Genomic DNA, 7,431 nt, shown 5'->3' on the forward strand with positions numbered 1-7,431 from the left:
CATACTATAATTTTGAGTTCAAAGATGGAGGAGCAGCTGTATCAAGTCATCCTTGTGCTGTTCGGATCATATCAAATTAGCTAACAGTCATTTCTAAGTTATGGAGAATATAAAAAGATATTGCTATTAACAATCTCTTTGAAGTGGCATGGGAGTTTGTATCCTATTCCACTATTAAAGGTCAGGAGGAGAAAAAGTCACCTGAGAAGGGATGAACCTGGCCTTTGCTACACAAATCACTCCCATTTCAGGATTTTCCACCTCTGACTGATTTTAAGAAAGCGGAATAGGGTATGCATTACAACTCAAATCACCAATTCAACGCTGCTTATTAAGCCATGAGCATAACCTGTCTTAAATAGCCTGTAAAGGGGGGTGGGGGGACTCCATGCAATGGACGATTGTGCTGGTGCTGATTTCTCTCTGCGGGAAAGGACATTAAGATGACATCCAGTGAACTTGCTCCTTTATAAGAACCTATAGGAAGCACCACTTCACGTCTTCAGAGGCTAGTCAACTTGAGGGGCTAAACTCCAAAGTCCAAGCTTAAGGACGGATATATTTTATTTTTATTTTTTTTATTTGATTTGTTTGTCAAACATGTACAAGGTAGCAAGTGTAAATATGAACATGAACACGAATAAAGGAAATAAATACAGATAAATGGGGACAGTATGACAGGGACAGTGTTACTCTGCTGCGCTTATGCATGCCCCCTTTACAGACCTCTTAGGAATGAGGTTGGTGGGCATGGTGTGGCTTGGTGGGCGTGGCAGAGGAAGGATACTGCAAAATCTCCATTCCCTCCCCACTGTGGGGCCAGCCAGAGGTGGCATTTGCCGGTTGTCCAAACTACTCAAAATTTCTGCTACCGGTTCTCCAGAACCCGTCAGAACCTGCTGGATTTCACCCCTGATATGAGAGTTTAAGGTTGAAGCTGTGAGGGTTTATATATTAGAATTAGAATTTTATGTATGTATGTATTTATTTATTTATTTTTACGGATTACATTAAACCGGGTATCTGAATAGGTTCGTTTTCAGGAATAGATTAGTTATGGATTGATTAGAGATTCCGTCTTCCACTCTCCGGAATGATAATCTATTCTAGATAGAACGGGAAGGGAAAGAACGCGGGAGATCGGCTTCTCCCTCCTTTTCTCTCCCCCCCCCCCCCCGCCTCTCCTCCGAAAGCTCCGCCCCGCTGCGCCCTTTGCGTACTCTCCTTAACCCAGCCCCTCCCTTCCGTCTGCTCCTCTTCCGCAGCGCGTAGCGCTTTCGTCACATCCGCTGCGTTCCGAGCGAAGCACCTGCAGGCGGCGCTCCTCTCGCCGAGCCTGCGACAATCTCTCTCTTTTCTCTTTTCTTTTCTTTTTCTTTATCCCCCCCCCCCCCCCGCTGACCTTGCGCAGATCTTCCCAGCCTAGGCGCGGTTTCGGTCGGCGGCTGCAGCGGGTTCAAGGGCGGAAGGCCGTCCACGCGTTTCTCCCTCACCCCCTCCTCAAAGGGTGAGCGGGCCGAGAGGCAGCCACCGGCGCAGTCATGCTGGCTTTCCAGAGGGGGCTGCGGTTGCTGAATGGGACCGTGAGGAGCCAGATCCTCCCAAGGGCAAAGATGTCCACCAAGTCAGGAAAGAACAGCTTCTTGGTGAGAGTTTTTTTTCCCCTTTCCTTAAAGCTTCCAGCACCACACACACACACACACACACACGCACGCACGCACGCACGCACGCAGGTCAAAGGCTTCTATTTTAATTGCTCTGCTACGGGGAGGCCGTCTTATATCGTGCCTCTTTTTCCGGGACGGACTGAAATAATGTGGTGGAAGAGGAAATGCTGCTCCCAAGGACAGCGTCACGTCCCTTCATGTCTTCTCTTTAAAAGGGAATTTTAAAATGGTCGTTTAAATGCCTACGGTAAAAGTCTTCAGCGTAGCTGGCTGGAGAATTCTGGGAATGGAAGTCCACAAGTCTTAAAGCTGCCAAGTTTGAAGACCTCTGGCCTATGGTATTAGGCAGAGGACCTTCACCTAGTTACATGGGGGCCGTATAGTTGCAGGAGGCCTTAATGGAAACCAATAGACATAAGCCTTAAATCCTGTCTGCATTCTTGCACGCACTTTGCTTACTAAAATAAAGATCATAATAGGAAGGCCAGAGAGATTAACTCTCCCTTCCTTCCTCGCCTGCCAATATTTTCCCCCTGAAATTCATTTAAATGTGTAAGATTTGCTCTTAATAAGTAGACTTTTAATTGCTTGTCACTTTAAGACAGTGTTTATATCCAACATTTTACAATCTGAAGCATTATATCCCCCCACCACAAATGCCCAGTGTTGTAGCAATCTGTGTTCCTGAGAGGCTGCCATGTAACAGATGAAATCACAGTGAAAAATAGGATGAGTGGTTTGAGCTGGTTGTTTAAAAATCATTATGATTGGTTTCTTAGTTTGGAATGCTTCCACTCGGCGCATTTGTGTTTGCTTCATAAAGAATTTTATGAGACTAGACTAGATAGTGGCCTTTTTCAGTTTTTAATCTTTTCTACATTCCCATTTTTTTCATTTCACAAGAAACTGGTAAGAGGGGAAAGTCTTACTGCCAGGAATTCTTATTTCAAGACTATCTAAATTTTAATGGTTTCTTGCAGCAAACATGAGTACATTATTTTTCATGTTGAAGATTTCCCTGCAGTATAGCACTAACTGCATACATTTAAAATAGACTGCAGTACATCTGAGATTTATGTTGCCATTGTATTTGCTGTAAGAAATAAAGTAAAACGTAACAGATAGAACCTAATTTGAAGGCAGTACTCTGTAAAATTACCTCAAGGAATCTACAGGAATTTGTACTATTGAGAAAACTCAGGATCATTAAAATTACAATGAATATTGTATATGCCATAAGTTATTTGCTATATGAATTATAAATCACATGTACAGTAAGTTATAGAAGTTTGCACGTAGTCCATAAGCTTTCATATATAAACTACAGTAGAAATGAAACAAACAGTCACAATTCTCACCTCACTTGTGCATCTACTATCTTGTATGCTGCATCCTTAACACTTTTTTTTCAATTTACAGGAAAATGCCATTGGATTCACAGTGATTTTTACTGGCGGCTTTTTCCCAATTTGTTGGGTTATGGGCAATCTGGACAGTTACTCTAAATGAGAAGAAAAAGCTTTGGGAACATGGTCACGAAGAAGAAAATATCAATGTTTGTTATTCCCAGAGGCTTTCATTATTAAAACTAAAATTTAAAAATTCACAACAGCAGGTCCAAGTTTTTATTTAGAAAAACCAGTATGCATTATCTATGATAGAAGTAAATATTGGGCTTTTCTATATTAATTACAAAAATATTTTATGCAAATTCCAGACACAATTTTTTTAAAAGCTTCCCAGGAACAGAAGGCACAGTTGAAGAAAAACAAAGTAGGCCCTCATCATCATGAAATTTATATTGGCAGAGAAAGATATGATATGAAGAATAGTTTTTGACACCAGTTACAGTGTTTAAAATAATTTTTGTTGGCAGGACACCCAATCTTGAACCTAGTCACCCACATCTAGCCTAACATTGTACAATTCTAGTCTGCAGTTGGTTTATTATTCAGAAGGCCATGTGAAAATGTGATTGACTAAACCATGGCTAAGTAAGTGTAAGTAAATGTAAATAGTGTAAGTAAATACAACTAGTACTTGGTTAACAGCAATTGGGACTGGAATTTTTGTCACTAAGCAACATGATCTTAAAGTGAGATGTCAGATGACCACATTACTTATTCACATCAGTTCCAGCCTTTCCTGGTTGCCATTGTAATAGAATTCCATGTCATTAAGTGAGGACATTGCTGCCATTTGTGACCACCTGCTGGTTCTCATTGAGTTTGTTTGAAGCTAGCAAACAAGGTTGCAGATGACAATCACACAACTTTGGGATACTGCGATGGCTAGAACTTTGAGGATTAGTCGTAAATACCATTTGTTCAATGCTGTCAACAAGTTAAAACTATCAGTGAACAAGTCATTAAATGAGAACCATTTGTGTTATAAATAACCAGTCAATCTGGAAACAAATATGATTTGTAACAAAGATTGAGAGTAGGGAGCTATAGGGTTTATGAGAAAGAATGCAAGGAGTTACAGCTCAGCATTACATTTCTGTTTCTGGATTCTATCACACTTTTTAATGTGATACCTCATAAGTATTATATAGCTAGTTAAAATGCTTTTTAGTTTTTCTGATAAAGAGAAAACTCAAGCTAGATTTTTATTTAAGTTTTTTAACCAGGACTGTCAGCTGAACCTAATTACAGGTAGTCAACTAACAAAGGTTCATTTAGCAACCGTTCAAAGTTACATCACTGAAAAAAGTGACATGACCATTTTTCACATGCAGCATCTCCATGGTCACATGATCAAAATTCAGTTGGTTGGCAGTTGACTCATAAGTTGCAGTGTCCAGGGGTCATGTGATCACCTTTTGCAACTTTCTGACAAGCAAAGTTAAATGGGGAAACCAGTTTCACTTGTGTGATTAACAACTAGTGATTCACTAACTGGCAAGAAAAGTCATAAAATGGGACAATACTCACTTAGCAAATGTTTCACTTAGCAATAGAAATGTTGGACTCAATTGTGGTCGTAAGTTGAGGACTACCTGTAATTTATGTTGACTTTAAAAAAATGGCATTTATTTAACCCATTTAGGCTGATTGCATTTTTACTGTTTCTATAAAATGTGAGGGTAGCATTAAATTATAATTCCTAGTATCTTTCTACATCTGGCATGCAGGGCAAAACTACTAGTATTTATACTCTGAAAGCCACATAAATGGTACCATAAGTACATTAGAGGTGAGTAAATAGGGCACATAATTACTGAAAAAGTAACATTAATGAGAACAGGTTTATTTAGCTGGCATGTTTGAACTATGAAATAGTCTGAGGAATTAACTTTGCTTGTTCTATAAATACCCTATGTAATTTTAGATAAGCAACTGAAGTTTGGTATACCTCATTTGCTGAATTACCCTAATATCCCACAGGTCTTTATGGACTGTATCTTTATACATGGAGTATTCAGATTTTTAAGATAAATCTGGACAGTGAAAGCTTGACACTTGGTTGGAGAAGCTGAGATATCCTGATAATGAGATTATCTATTATGCCAAATCTATAATGGGTGGGGTAAAGTAAGCATTTAAATAAAAGGATTTGGTGAGAAAATAAGTTTTAATGTTGTTTGGCAGGAAAATATAAATGGCTGTAGTTTTAAAGACATTGGACAAAAATAACATTTTGTAACATTTTAGACATTGGCTGAAAAATAAGACTCATTAAATGGTCTTAAGCTAGGTTCCATTACATATTACATTAAAAAATAATACAATTTTTGGATATATCTATTTGCAGGCATTATTCAACTTGTGTGGGAATAAAGCTTGCATAATTTTTGAATATAGGTTTTTAGATTCAAAAATATGTGACTTGTTTTTGTTCAGAGTAAGATAACATTTCAGATGAGCAAAGCACCGTGATTTACATCCCATCTTTTTTAAGCAGAAAAGGGTACTGTAGTTGCATTCTTTTTTCCCACCAATCTTGTGAAATAAGATGACTTCATTATGTATGACTCGCCTACTCAATGAATTTTTGTGGCTAAATCTGGGTTTCTCTGCTCCTAGCTCAGTACTTCAGTTGCATTAAATGCAAACTCTTTTCCATTAGAAAAATAAAAGGCATTCATTCCTTATCCATCTTACATTTTTTGAAAAAAATTATGGTAGATCTGGCTGAAAGTGGTGATCTTTGCAGAGCACATTTGCTTTCATCTGATACTCATATTCATAAAACTGTTGGCCTTAATGCATAGGAATCCTGATTTTCCTTGTGAAAGCATGAAATTAGTTTTAAGCAGCTACACCTGATCTCTAACCACCTAATACATAGTATAGTAAGATTGGCCAGTGATATGCAACACTGTTCACTTGATTCGGTGGAGGTGAAGCCTTATAGCGAATTGCCATGCAATTTTGGGGACAACAATCTTAGAAGTGATTAGCCATTGCTTCTTTTCCTGGGGCTGAATGAATATGAAGTTCCCTATTGAATTTGTACTTATGGAAGGATTAAAACTGTCTTCTTGTTTCTAGCCCAATGTTCTTTCCACCACACCAAAGTGACTCTTATTTGGAGTGTGTGTGTAGTTGCTGTTTTCTTGGCAAGATTTTCAGAAGTGGTTTGCCACTACCACCTTCTTAGGACTGGCTTTATGCCAAAGTTGGTGTCAGAGTTCAGTTTCTTTCCAGCTTAGTGCATTAACTACAGCAAACTGCCTCTCATGACATGTCCTTATTTAGTGACTGTTTGCTGTTACACCAGTGGCAACAAACTAACTTTGTGACCAATCATTGCGTTTATGGCTTTCACAGCCTTTAAGGCAAAGGAAAGCTGAATTAAGGCCATAAGCACAGTTTCACTTAGCAACCATTTCACTTAACAATGGAGTTGGTGGTCCAATTATCACTAAAGGAAGACTACGTGTATTAGAAATGTAGTGGTGCAATCATTAGGACATCTTTGCACATAATCTACACAAAAAGGCAATGAATTAAGTGAAGTATGAAAGATGATGCTGCCAGAATTATTTTAGAAGACCCAGCCCATGTACAAAAGACAGATGTTAATTAATACATTTCAAATGTTATAGTATTGCCCTTTAGTTTGTTTTCTGCACCTCCAGTAGGTAAGCTGTTGTAAATACCACTTACTAGTTTTCACTTGGAGACCACTCGATTTTTGTTAATACTTTTTAGAAAGTAATATTGCACATCATAGCAGAACAAGGAAAATAAATTTAGTCTTAAAATATGGCACTCTAATAAAAGCTCACTTTTCCTGTTTCCATCATAAAATGTTCAAGTATGCATTTTAATAGGACTTATTAGTGCATTACTTATTTCCATAAAAAAAATATTTGAACACATGGGTACGTTAGTCGTTATATTCCAGAAAAAAGTCACAAGCACCTTTTTCCAAGAATCTGTTTTAATACAGATAAGTGTGACTGTTCAAATCACAGGGAAGGCAGGAAATTTTAACAGACCAATGGTTTTGCCTATCCTGCCATTTAAAAAGAATGGCTATGATTTTTCTCCAATGAACTTTTGAAATTTGAAATAAATACTGCATGTAAAACAAGTATCTTTGTAAACTACAATAAAACTACAACCATTTCCCTTACTCATCCATTAAAGTTGGAAGAAACCATAGCAGAAATTATATCAGCAACACTAATTCCATTCATGATCAGAATCTTTTAAAACTATTTCTACATCATTAAACAACACCTTGGATCTCTTGAAAACACTCAATTCAAAAGTCAGCTTGTAAAAGAAAATCAATAGAAATGCACAAGAGG

At 38.0% G+C, this 7,431-nt stretch overlaps 1 long non-coding RNA gene across 1 annotated transcript; it reads left to right on the forward strand.

Moving 5' to 3' along the window:
* The first annotated feature begins 1,273 nt into the window (after positions 1-1,273).
* LOC117667004 (uncharacterized) lies at positions 1,274-3,276 on the forward strand. The gene is made up of 2 exons (XR_004591929.3): positions 1,274-1,646; positions 3,087-3,276. It is a non-coding gene; the product is annotated as an uncharacterized LOC117667004 (long non-coding RNA).
* The last annotated feature ends 4,155 nt before the right edge of the window (positions 3,277-7,431 follow it).

The sequence above is a fragment of the Pantherophis guttatus genome, chromosome 1 (genome assembly GCF_059756535.1).
Source record: "Pantherophis guttatus breed Tessera chromosome 1, ASM5975653v1, whole genome shotgun sequence".
Classification (NCBI taxonomy): Eukaryota; Metazoa; Chordata; class Lepidosauria; order Squamata; family Colubridae; genus Pantherophis; species Pantherophis guttatus.